This window comes from Vicia villosa, linkage group LG1 (genome assembly GCF_029867415.1).
Source record: "Vicia villosa cultivar HV-30 ecotype Madison, WI linkage group LG1, Vvil1.0, whole genome shotgun sequence".
In the NCBI taxonomy this organism is placed as follows: Eukaryota; Viridiplantae; Streptophyta; class Magnoliopsida; order Fabales; family Fabaceae; genus Vicia; species Vicia villosa.
The window spans coordinates 83,780,750-83,794,724 of NC_081180.1; the positions used below are offsets into that span (position 1 = coordinate 83,780,750).

General features: G+C 31.4%; 2 non-coding genes across 2 annotated transcripts; both read left to right on the forward strand.

Annotated features, from left to right (window-relative positions):
• The first annotated feature begins 2,657 nt into the window (after positions 1-2,657).
• Positions 2,658-2,729, forward strand: TRNAP-UGG (transfer RNA proline (anticodon UGG)). Its single transcript has one exon. It is a non-coding gene; the product is annotated as a tRNA-Pro (tRNA).
• A 1,394-nt stretch (positions 2,730-4,123) lies between these two features.
• TRNAP-AGG (transfer RNA proline (anticodon AGG)) lies at positions 4,124-4,195 on the forward strand. Its single transcript has one exon. It is a non-coding gene; the product is annotated as a tRNA-Pro (tRNA).
• Positions 4,196-13,975: the final 9,780 nt, after the last annotated feature.

Below are 13,975 nucleotides of genomic sequence, written 5' to 3' on the forward strand. Positions count from 1 at the left end.
TTAAGAGATAAAGAAGAAGAAAAGTGACGACGGATAAGGTTGAGAGAGTAAGGTGTAGAAGAGTCAAAATAAAATAAATTTGATATTTTTTTATTAATTACATTTTTTAAGGTTTAAATGTATTTTTGTTCCCGGTAAGTTATAGAGTTTTTGATTTTCGTTCCTTTAAGTTTTTTTTTTGTTTGAGTCCCTATATTCCACTTTCGCGTTCGTTTTAGTACTTAATATCAAAATCCGCAGGAAACCTGCAGATTTTCCTGCGGATTTTGACTTTAAGGATTAAACCGCAAGAAAAAAAAGTAAGATATAGAGACTCAGATCAAAAGAAAAACTTATAGGGCGAAAATCAAAAACTCGCTAACTTACAAGGACCAAAAATGCATTTAAGTTTTTTTTTTAATCTATGTAAAAGTGCAAAATCAAACATGACCCATTAAATATAAACAATCACACAAAAAAAATCGTTAACAAAAGCTTACTATATCTGACTCTGTAAAATCATTGAGCAGTAAAAAAATAAATTTTTGTCTTCGGATTTGTAGAATTCGATAATTCTTATGGTATAATCAAATTTATCATCTTAGCTTAAAACAACATAGTTCAAAAAATCATAATTTAACACGTTGATGTTATTCATCTTTTCTGTGTGACTTTTCAGTTCAAAAATTACATTGGATAGAGAGAAATCAATTAATAAAAATAAGTGTCTTTAGATTGATTTAACCTGAAGTCAAAAGAGTATAGTTGGCTTTTCTAGGACATCTTATGTTGTTATATGGTAAATATGTTTCAAAAACATCCTTTCTCAATATATGTTTCAAAACATAAAGTACTTTTTAAAAAACAAACAACATAATATTTTCTTTCTTCACTCAATATCTTGCTTCTTCTGTCTCTTACCAACAGGGACACATGCGATTTGAATATTACATCAGGTTATTCATCTTTTTCAATTCCATTGCCTCACAGTTAACTTCGTTTTTTCATGTTTATTCAAACCATTTTGGCTTTTAATTGAATGAATATATGTCCTTTCCGTGTATGCCCTTTAACTGTTTGTTGAAATGTTTCTCCCAATTGTTTGTATATATTCTCATATTCTGCTGTATTTTGTGGTCACGGTTTGCAAGTGGGATTGTACAAATGTCATTTTTGGTGAGCGAACTTTCTAAATGTATAGAATGTTAGAGTCATACATGGGATAGTAATATGGTCTCAATAGTGGTTATAACTTATAAGTGGTGACCATTCTCCAACCTTACCAGTTGAGAGCAATGTAGGACTTCCAAAATTAAACTGCTCAAAATAGATTATAATTCCTTAGGTTTTGTTAATGTTATCTAAAACATGAATGAACACTAATTTTTCTACTTGGCAACTGCTTTTGTGTCTGCCCCCTACTTCCACACAATACTTCAGGGTTTCTCGAACTGTTGAGCTTAACTCTCAGACTAGCTTGCCATCTATGACGTTATGAGATGCTCTCATTGTCAACCAAAATCCTCACCTTCCCTCCATCAATACTCCTCCACAAATGTAAAGAACCCAAAGTCCGTCCTGCATTATATTCAGTGAAAGCTTTACAAACTTGCACTCCAGCCTATTTGCCTTCATGTGCTCTGTTGAGTGGTTTTCCCCCTTTATCTCATCACATCCAAAAGACCCGAACAAATGCCATGTTCCTTTTTATTTTACAATTCAGTTCCCAATAGTGTTCAAGCTCCCCCAATTCTACCCTTGCACCCTTCTCTCTGCATATTACTTGAGCTGCCTCTTTCTGAGTTACTTCCTACACTCCTTTTATGATCTTGAGCCTGGTTGTTTTCTTCATATGTAGCTGTCCTGGATAAAGGATAATCCCGTGACATTACTCCTATCTTTCCTGGTAAGCGGCATTCGATTCAATAGAGTTCAATTCCCTTCTTAAGTAACTCGCACCATTTTCATCATCTTTGCTGCTAACCCTTCTTTCCTATTCAGTTTCAACTCTGCTCTGATTTTCTTCCTTTAGGCCATTAAGAATAAGTCCCTGGCTGCAGGACTTCCAACTGTTGAAATATCATACATAGTCACAACACAATGTTTGTAAGTTTCCATTGTGTTCGATGAGTTCAGTATTTTAGTGTACCAAAAAAAGAGATCCGATGGCATAATAAATTTTGAGGTTATTGCAGTTAAAGAGAAAGATTCAAAAAGGCAACTTCATGGCTTTGGTACAAGCCCCAATTTCAGTATATATAACAATAACAAAAAAATAATACAGGAACCACAATAGTTAAGGCCAAGACATTACCCCTGCCTGAGGAATTGGGAACGGAGACAGAAAGTGCAGCATCAATATCAGCATTGTTGGGCTTGCATTGCTTCATCAAAGAGGTTTCGGGTGTATAGTTTGATTTGCATATTGCATTTATTTATCTGGCACAAGAAAACTGTGGTATTCGATGTTGATAACATTTTGATTTCAATGTTTTCTTGCTTCAGTCTTGATCAGAATACATAATGAGATTCTATTGGATATGGATATTAGATATAAATCTTGTCATCCATTTGTTTACTGATGACATGTGTGGAAAATAGGAGTCATGTACTTCAAATTTATCCCCTAAAACAATTGTCCCAACTAACTTATTTACAAACTAAAACTTTTCATATGAGGGCATTTGGTCTAGTGGTATGATTCTCGCTTTGGGTGCGAGAGGTCCCGAGTTCGATTCTCGGAATGCCCCCTTCTACTTTTATTATTGTTCTGAAGATCTGGAAGGTTACCATTTTTATTCGTTTAACTCAATATGAATAAGCAACAATTTTATTTTTATACTATTTGTTAAAGATATGGAAACTGACAAGCTTAGCTTGTTTTCCGGTGTATTGGTTAATTAACAATTATGTTTCAGGGACTGCATGTGAATGCCTTGAGATGAATACTCTGATACATGAATCTATTTATCTATGTGGAGATGGAAAGACATTGAAAAAACCAGGTTTGTTATGGAGAATCTGAAGTGTTAACAGTAAAGATTTTTTTTTTTCCGACAACCAAATTCTATTAATTTTCTATTTAAATTTCGTTTTGCTCATTGTTTACCTAACTCTTAATGTAAACTAGGATTTGACATTTATCTCGCTATCATTTTTTTTTGCTTGGCGTAAATTGTACTCGAGTACTATTTCATCTTATATTAGATAAATAAGTGTTGTGAACAATTTGATTGCATCAGTTAGTTATTCTTTAACTTTTCAGAAAGTAAGTATTCGAGTAACCTGCGCAAAGCTCGGTTTTATGTCTAGTATTGTATTAGTAGCCAAACTTATGTCCTAGCATGACAAACTCTTCCTTTTGCAATCACAATTGACAAATAATTTTGTTTTATAATAATCTGAAAGAATTGCATTGTTATATGAAAAGTGTTGAACGGTAAAAAAACCTAAAATAAAATACTCTGATAGCATGAGTGAGGTCCATGAGGATGCTGCACCGGAGGAGTGAAAATACGAGAAGAGAAAGTATCTCTAACCAAAAACAAAATAGGATTAATAATTATAGCATTAAGGAGAGAGTTGGGGTAGAAAACTAGCTCCTATTGTAGATAACATAGTTAAATATTGACTTAGGTGATTTGAACATGTATGAAGCAAGTCAATAAATTCTATATAAGGAGAATAGATTCTATCGATGGTGGTGACACAATTGCTAGATGTAGAGAAATACCATGAAATACTATTGACAAAACTATTAAAAAATGCATAGAGGACCATTTTGTGGCTATACATATGATTATATGTTATTAGTTATAACATTATGACAACTTTTGATTCAAGTAGGCAACTTCACCTAGTGGGACAAAACATGATTGTTGTTGTATAATAATGTGAAAATGTTAGTAGATGGACTGGCCATTTTCTTTTTAATTTCAATAGTGAACCTGTGTATAATAGTAATGGAAATGTAAAGTTGGCCATACAAATACAACTCTCGCCTAGTAAAATGTCATTAAAATGTGAATGCTACCAATGGAATGATGACGTGTAGTAAAAATTAGAGGTCTAAATTCATATTTTGCCTAAAATTATTGTCTTAACTGACTAATTTATCCATTGATTAACAATTTTTATCATGTAAGGGCATTTGGTCTAGTGGTATGATTCTCGCTTAGGGTGCGAGAGGTCCCGAGTTCAATTCTCGGAATGCCCCTTTTGTGAAGGTTATAGGAGTTTATCTTTTCAAAATTTTAGTTAAATACAAATTAATTGGTTAAGAAAATGATTGGATCTGTTGGTTTTAATGATAAAGTTAATATCATTTACTAAAGTACCCTTATTTCTTATAGGTAGTAGAGTAGTTGAAAAACGTGAAAGTTAATAAATAGGGGTATAGTAGTGGAAAAAATTAATAAATGTTGCATTGGTTTTCTAAAGAGACATTTATTTTGAGACATGAAAAAAGTGCTGAGACACTTATTATGAGACGGAGGGAGTACTTTGTATGGTACTAGTAGTAAAATAACAATTAACTTCTGGGGCTGCATATGAATGCCTTGTTGAGATGAATGATGGAATGCATGAATATTGTATTGGTGTTGGCTGAAAAACATGTTGGTCATATAAGACTGTTGAGTCTCTTAGTTTAACAAATTTTATCTATCCCCTCACCAAGTAGTTTGAGGGCTCAAGTATCTAGCATTTGAGACACATCATGTTCCTAACTCTTTTTGATGCCTTACCAAAAAAACATATGGGCATTTGGTCTAGAGGTATTAGTTTATTTACTTATTTAGTAGTATTTATTTCATTAATATGAGATCTTATATTCATCTGTTATTTATGAATTTTTTTAATAACTTGTTCTAACCCTCCCTAGTAATAAGTGCCTTTTTTTTCAGTAGGCGAGTATCTCCGCAACTTCTTTAAGCCTACTATATGATCAATCCTGAAGTCGACAACATATCAGTCTGCAATGCAATATTCAAATAGGTTCATAGGACAGAAGTTGAGAGCTTCAGTTCCTTGCTTTAGAATGTTCTATAAACCAACTAACTAATAATTGAGTCAATGTTGGTTGAGTTTTTATGTGAGATCATGAAACAAGAAACTTCTCTTTCATTGATGGATTTTAGTCCCCTGCACATGTGAAACAGCATCAATACAACCAGATCTTGAAAAAAAAAAGGTAAAATTCTGAAATCAAATGATCACACACTACTTACATCTTTTCACATTGATGCAATTGATTCCCTTTGTGATGCATATGTGACGTGCCCTTTGATGATGTGTAATGATAAGCCACAAGCAAGCAAGCATACGACTTCTATCGAAGTAGTAAAAAGTTATTTTTCCTTGGAAACCATTCTGATTACCAAATTCTATTATCCTTATGTTTATCTAAGACAGTCGTTAATATTGGTTCAAGAATTTTATTTGCTTTAAACTTCAATTTTAAAACAGAATTTTGGATTGCAATTCCTATCCTAGACTCTGTAGTTTCTGAACTTTATCTATTACGAGAAAAAGTGTTCTTATAGAAGTGAATACAAAAAGTAGGTAATACCTACTTTCGTAAGCGTATTATCCTATCCTAAACCAAGAAACTACATACTTTCATCATCGTAGTTTGTTCGTTTAGATATAACTATTAAAAATTGAACTTTCTCATTTGAGTTTAAAACACTATCGTAGTCTCAAACTCAACGGTTTAGTATTTTTAATTCCGATACCAATTCACACCATTTTAGCATTTGAGTGGTATCTAAGGATATCCCTACAACCCTACTTTCATAGAGATATTGCATTTAAAATTCTCAAGAAACCTACATGAGGTATGTCATTGGACAATCCTGATGATTCAAAATCTTCATGGATCTACTCAAACATATCTATAATGAAAGCATACATAATAGTCAATAAAAACATACACATATGAACAATAATATATAAAAGCAAATAAGGAACATGTTTGCAGTGAATTCAAGGTACAAATTGTTTCATTGACAACGTCAGAAAATCAAACTTGCAGAAAATAAAGTGCAGGAAAATTCTAAGTGCTCTAATGAAAAATATAGAATGCTTGATGTTTTTAATCAGAGTTACAATACTTTATATATTCAATACCATTAAACTAAGTTTAAATTTTCATAATGGAGTACTGAATGATTGGAAGAAAACAGCTGAGGAACATGAAAAGTAAGATTTTATGCCGAAGAAATTACGTTGTAACCAGAATTACATGCTGGTAGTAATATGAATTACTGTTGTAATCCTGATTATTGGCCAACCGTAATATTAGCTGTGATCTCCCATAAGTTCCTCTTCTGCATGATGAAATTACGGTCGTAACCCATGTTAGTACCTGGCCATAATTTCATCTGTAGTGTTCTATTTTCTTCAATTTTCTGATTCTTCCGTTCATGCTTTTGGTCCCGGGTGTTATACTCTGGCCTTGCTTCTTCAAAAACATCTAAAACATAGAAAAAGAGAGTAAAATCCAAAACAAGATAAAAACTCTAGAAATCAATGATAAAAAAACATGGCTAAAAGTAGCAAAAAATATTGTTGATCAAATTCCCCCATATTTGGATCATTGCTTGTCCTCTAGCAATTTAACTAGCATAGGAAAACTAGGATAAAACAATTTTTTTTTTTTGAAAAATTTGAAGATATGCATGTAAGATACTCACTCGAAATCCATGTTTTGTTTAGGTCAATCAGTACTTATTCAGCTTAAGGTTCTTATAAAAAACGCTTACTAAAGTCTCCCACAAAAATAAAATTCTCATCATAGGCTTGACATCTTTGTACCCACCATTTTTTCCTTTCAAAACACAATTATGATAAAATTAAGGCATTTTGCACATTTCTACATAGTTTACCATTCATGTGGTGTGATATTTTGATATGAAAATTTATTTTTCATTTAGGAATCGTATAAATTTTGGAAAGGACAACGGTTGGTGGTTATCCGAGTTACTCAATCAAACGATATTTTATTGATATATTTTTATTATGTTGGGAATAACAAATTTAGGAAGAAGAGAGGAAGAGAGTAGTGAAAGGAGTTATGAAAGTGAGGTAGGAGAATATGAATGTATTGAGTTATAGAGTTGTTTATATACAATGTAGATGTTACTTGTTCAACAAGTAACTGCTCATAAAAAACTAAAAAAGAACCTCTAACTAACTCTTATTAGCATAACAAACTCTACTAGGATAGCTTATATTACATTTTAAACCCCTTCTTAATTCAAGCTATCAAAAGTTATGACTCCAAACTCCCTTCTCAACTTTATGAATTGTGATCTTTTAACGGATTTAGTGAGAACATCAACCACTTGTTCTTATGTTGGGCAATAAACAACTTAAAGCTTTCTCTTTGTGACTTGGTCTCTAAGGAAGTGAAATTTGGTTTCTATATGCTTGCTCTTTCCATGTGCAAGTGGATTTTTGGCTAGGTTGATTGTTGATTTCTTATCTATTGGCAGGTTGATTGACTCTTCTATCTTGATCATCAAGTCATTCAATAATGATTGAAGTTAATTTGCTTGACATGTTGCTACAATACGTGCAACATATTTAGCTTCACTATTGGACAATGCGGCCACTGGCTACTCTTCGAGCACCATGAAACACGTGCTTTCAGGAATTTGAAGATGTATCTAGTTGTACTTATTCTATTAATCTTTCCACCGCACCAATCAACATCATAACAACCAGAGGGCTCGAGTTTATTCTCGTCTTTTCCTTGTGGAAATAAAAGACCATAATGAAGTATGCCATTTATATATCTCACTATCCTCTTTGCAACAAAAAGTGTTGTTAGAGAGGAATTCTCATGAACCTACTCACCAGTCCAACTGAGTAGCTTATGTTTGACTTGACACAAGTATCTCAATGAGCCTACCGATTTCCTAAATGTGATAGCATCTACTTTGTCTTCCTTGCCTTCATCTAAGTCCACTAGTTTCATAATTGTATCTGTTGGCGTGACTTGCACTCCGACATGTTGAACTTTTCCAATATCTCACTTGCATATTTGGCTTAGTGCGGGATCATTTCACCTAATGTAGATAAGAATTCTATGCCAAGGAAATATGCTACCTTATTTAGGTCAGTCATATCAAAGGCTTGTTTCATCTTCTGCTTGAACTGCACAATCTCAGTTTCGCAACTACCAATTACAAGGAGATCGTCCAAATAATGGAAAATGATCAAGAGATATTTCCCTTCTTTGCCATTGATGTAAACACCATGTTCAGAGTTGCATTTTTTGAACCCTCCCTTAGTGAATAATTTGTCATTTCTTCTATTCCATGCTCTTGGGGTATGCTTCCGGCCATACAAGGCTTTGTGTAATTTGTAAACTAGATGTTCCTTTCATTTGATGAAAAGACCAAGAGGTTGGAAGTTGGACCATGAATACTTCTTCTTATAGAAGGCATTAAGGAAGGTTGACCTAACATCAAGATAAAAAAAGGGCCATCATCTATTGCAGGTCAAGACAGTTACCAACCTGATGGTCTCATGTCTTGAAACTGGTGAAAAACTTTATCATAATCAACTCCTTGTTTTTGTATGAAGCCTTTTGCAACAAACCTGATTTTTGTGCTTGACAACCTTACCCTCAGGATTCACCTTTTTCTTGAACACCCATCTGAGTGCAATTGCCTTCTTCCATTTAGGTAACTTGGCCAATTCCTAAGTTTTATTATTTTCTATGGATGAGAGTTCTTCATCTATGGTACCCTTTTAAGCTTGTTCCTTGAGAGTTGTTTGATATTCAACTAGTTAAGCATTTGCAAAGATTTCAATATGCACCGTTTCTCCATCAGTGCCTACTTCATTATCGAGAACTAACTCACAAACAGCTAGTATCCTTAGAAGTTTCCTTGTTCTTCATGATCTGGTTTATGCTAGTGTAGGTTCCTCTTCATTAGCATCTTCAATTTCTATTATATCCTTAGTGCCAACCTCCTCTTCATCACAATTTTCATAGTGAACAGGTGCTAAGGTATTAAAGGCATCATTGTCTTTGCCATTCCAGCTACATGCCTCATTCTCTATGATTATCACATCTCTATAGATGAAATTTTGGTTTGTATCAAGATTAAACAATCTATAGGATCATGGGTTATGGTAGCCTACAAGGACCATTGGTTTTCTCTTGTCATATAACTTCCTTCTTTTGGCTTCAGGAATGTGCTTGTAGCCCAAGGAACCAAAAATCTTCATGTGATTTACACTAGGCTTCCCGCATGGCCAAGTTTCATCAAGAAATTTTTCCTTCAAACTCTTTTTTGGGCATCTGTTTAAGATATAAGCATTAGTGGATTCCACCTCACCCTAGAGCTCGGGTGATAGATTTTTCTGCTTCAACATGTTTCTTGACATGTTGTGAATACTTATGTTTCTTCTTTCTGACAGACCATTGTGTTGAGGAGGGTATGGTGTTGTGACTTAATGAATGATGCCTTGACTTGTTCAAAAGGAATCAAACACATTAGAGGTGTATTCTCCTCCATCGTCTCTTCTTAATATTTTTATTAGCTTTCCACTTTGTCTCTCTAGCAATTTTTTGAAATCTTTAAACACCTGCAAGGCTTCACTCTTGGCTTTGATTAAGAGCAACCATAACATTCTTGAAAATTTATCCACAAAGGTGATGAAGTACTTGTTTCCACCATAACTAGGTACACTTCTAATAGTCCACAAATATACGAGTGACCCATACCAAGTTCTTCTTAAGCTCTCATAGGAATACAAGATTTGAAGGCTAGTTGTAACATCCCGATATTTTATATGCAATAGATTTATCGTTTTACTAATTCTATTTTGTAAATAATTTATTTTATGTGTATAGTTATATTTTAATTAATTATTATTATCAATCTATTTTAATTATTTGTTTCCATCCCCTAGTATAATTATTCTGATAACTTAGAAATATTAAAATTTTTTTATTTATTTATTTTTATATCTTCTTTATTTAGTTAATTTTATAAATATATTGATTATATTTAATAATTAATATTGTTATATATATGATTCTATTATTGTTATAGTTAAATAATTTTAATGTTAATATTTTAAATAAATATATTTTATATAATAATAAGAGTGGTGAGGTGGAGTTAAAAAAAAAAAGAAAAAAAAAAAAGAAAGAGTAAAAAGAATGAAACGTGGGGTTTATAAAAGTATGATTTAGTTATTAATTTTTTTATAATAATTATAATAATAATAAATAAAGGTAATTAGGTTAAGTAATTTCCTCCATTCCTATAATTAAGTTGACTAGTTCCTCGACTATTTTACTACGTGTAGTTATTCAGTTTCCCCACTTTCTCTCAACTCCCATCTTTAAACTCTCTTAGGCTTCACGTACAAACCCTTACAGAATCAAAAATCTCAGAAAATATTTTCTAATCGCCGGTGAGCCTTGTAACATCAATAATTCTTCAATTTTGTTCCGGTATCGTTCCTGAGAGTGCTTTTTAAAGTTGTTGTTGGAGTAATCATATCGTAGGGCTATTTTCAATTCAGAGGGACACACGTTAAGGTAAGGGCTTTTTCTCATTCAACTCTAAACTAGACTCGAGTTAGGAATTAGCTAAATATTATATGCATAATTTTCATGTTTTATAGACTAATATATACTTTGTTAGGGTTATTGTATAATCAAAATCGAGTATGTAAGACTAAGAAATAATATTGTATATAAGTGTTATAATTAATATACGATTATGTTCGGTTTCTCTTTAATTATATAATTTTCATTACATAATCCCTGGCTATTTGGTGGTTGTACATTGTGGATCTAAAATTGCCAATAACTAATTGTGAGTTGTGTCATATGAGCTTATGATGTGTGTGTTAAATTGGCTATGATGATTTACTTGCGGTGTGGCGTATGCGTACATGCAATAGGATGAAGCTGTATTGGATTAAAGTTATAAAATCATAGTGTAGGAGTAATAATAATACAATATATGAAGTTGATGTATAGTGTATTACAGTATCTAATAAGTTAGAGAGTTAGAGCAAATAGGTTATATATATAGTATGACATATGTAAGTGTGCCTGTTATTAGCGATGGATGTTATCTCTATATGATATTTGGTTATGGTGTATTTTCTATTTTGTGAAAAGGCATAATAAATATTATTTTGAATTTGTGGTGCCTTAGTGGCGGGTAGAACTTCTGTGTGGATGCCTCAGTGGCGGGTAATTATATTATTCATCTTGTTTGGCATGACATATGCATTTCTGTGTGGTGCCTTAGTGGCGGGTTATTTTCCTCATTGATATGAGATGAATTCTTTGTGGTGCCTTAGTGGCGGGCTGAAATATCCGGATCATATAGTTTAAGAGCATGCATATTTTCATCTAATTCTTTGTGGTTGTTGTTGTTGGTGCGGTTAATCTCGAGTTAATTACTTCGTATGCTTTCGGTTATGGTTACATTTCTATATTAATAACTTTGGTGAATTTTTCGTTTATTTAGTTCTCTTGGACATGAGATGAGTATCAATATTTTTCTAGTTTTTAACTCTTGTTTAGTTTATTTTTGACATGAGTAACTGACCCTTACAACAACATTTTAGGTACGAATGTGGAGTTCCAAAGTTATTGATGCTTGCTTGATGCGTGATTGCGAGGAAGGATGGGTTTTCAAAATAAAAACATTGTAGTATTTTATAGTTTGATCGTTTTATATTTCAAATTCTTTATTTATTTACTTTCCTTTGAAAGAACTAGAAATGCGGTGATTTTTCCGTTTATGAATTTGGATGGTCATAAAGTTTGATTAATTTCATAACCTTTTATTTGATTTAAAAAAATATTTTAATCATTTCTAAGTCATATCTTGGATGAAAATCCGGGGCGTTACAATTGGTATCAGAGCAATAATCCTCGGACAAATATTTTGGGTTGGGATGAGTGTGTGTGACGTTTGCTTTGAATTATATGCTAATGTTTTGATGTCCTTGTTTTTAGACTTGCTATTATTTTTCTCGCTATTTCTAGGAGGATCAAAAGTTATTTATTTGTAGTCATAATATGCTTTGATTTGTAATTTTATAATTTATGTGTTTGTTATTGTGTTTATGTTTTATAGTTGTAAATATAAAAATGTTTGTTATTGAGTACTTGTTTTCATATTTTAGAATCTGTAATTTTAATTTTAATGAAAAAAAAAACTTTAGTTTACTTGAAGTATATATTTAGGAAAAGTGTGACATTATATTATTTGATTAGTGTTAAGAGCTTAAATGAACCGTTTGCATAAATTTATACAAAAAAAATATATATATAGTTTTCAATTGTGTATTTATATAAAAGGAGTTGAATAATTCTACGGGAGGTTTTTTCAAATGTTTTCTTGATTTAACTCAACCTTCTAATTTTGAGGATATATAGGAAGTAAGAATGTAAAGTCTAAGACTTATATTTTATTATAACAATTTTATTTATGTGGTATAATATTTTAATTTTGCATTATATAAATATTGATTTTATTATCGCTTGACTTTATGTGTTGAAGAAGTTATATTCAAATATTTTAGAATTTTCAGTTTCGAGGACGAAACTATTTTAAGGGGGTAAGAATGTAACATCCCGATATTTTATATGCAATAGATTTATCGTTTTACTAATTCTATTTTGTAAATAATTTATTTTATGTGTATAGTTATATTTTAATTAATTATTATTATCAATCTATTTTAATTATTTGTTTCCATCCCCTAGTATAATTATTCTGATAACTTAGAAATATTAAAATTTTTTTATTTATTTATTTTTATATCTTCTTTATTTAGTTAATTTTATAAATATATTGATTATATTTAATAATTAATATTGTTATATATATGATTCTATTATTGTTATAGTTAAATAATTTTAATGTTAATATTTTAAATAAATATATTTTATATAATAATAAGAGTGGTGAGGTGGAGTTAAAAAAAAAAAGAAAAAAAAAAAAGAAAGAGTAAAAAGAATGAAACGTGGGGTTTATAAAAGTATGATTTAGTTATTAATTTTTTTATAATAATTATAATAATAATAAATAAAGGTAATTAGGTTAAGTAATTTCCTCCATTCCTATAATTAAGTTGACTAGTTCCTCGACTATTTTACTACGTGTAGTTATTCAGTTTCCCCACTTTCTCTCAACTCCCATCTTTAAACTCTCTTAGGCTTCACGTACAAACCCTTACAGAATCAAAAATCTCAGAAAATATTTTCTAATCGCCGGTGAGCCTTGTAACATCAATAATTCTTCAATTTTGTTCCGGTATCGTTCCTGAGAGTGCTTTTTAAAGTTGTTGTTGGAGTAATCATATCGTAGGGCTATTTTCAATTCAGAGGGACACACGTTAAGGTAAGGGCTTTTTCTCATTCAACTCTAAACTAGACTCGAGTTAGGAATTAGCTAAATATTATATGCATAATTTTCATGTTTTATAGACTAATATATACTTTGTTAGGGTTATTGTATAATCAAAATCGAGTATGTAAGACTAAGAAATAATATTGTATATAAGTGTTATAATTAATATACGATTATGTTCGGTTTCTCTTTAATTATATAATTTTCATTACATAATCCCTGGCTATTTGGTGGTTGTACATTGTGGATCTAAAATTGCCAATAACTAATTGTGAGTTGTGTCATATGAGCTTATGATGTGTGTGTTAAATTGGCTATGATGATTTACTTGCGGTGTGGCGTATGCGTACATGCAATAGGATGAAGCTGTATTGGATTAAAGTTATAAAATCATAGTGTAGGAGTAATAATAATACAATATATGAAGTTGATGTATAGTGTATTACAGTATCTAATAAGTTAGAGAGTTAGAGCAAATAGGTTATATATATAGTATGACATATGTAAGTGTGCCTGTTATTAGCGATGGATGTTATCTCTATATGATATTTGGTTATGGTGTATTTTCTATTTTGTGAAAAGGCATAATA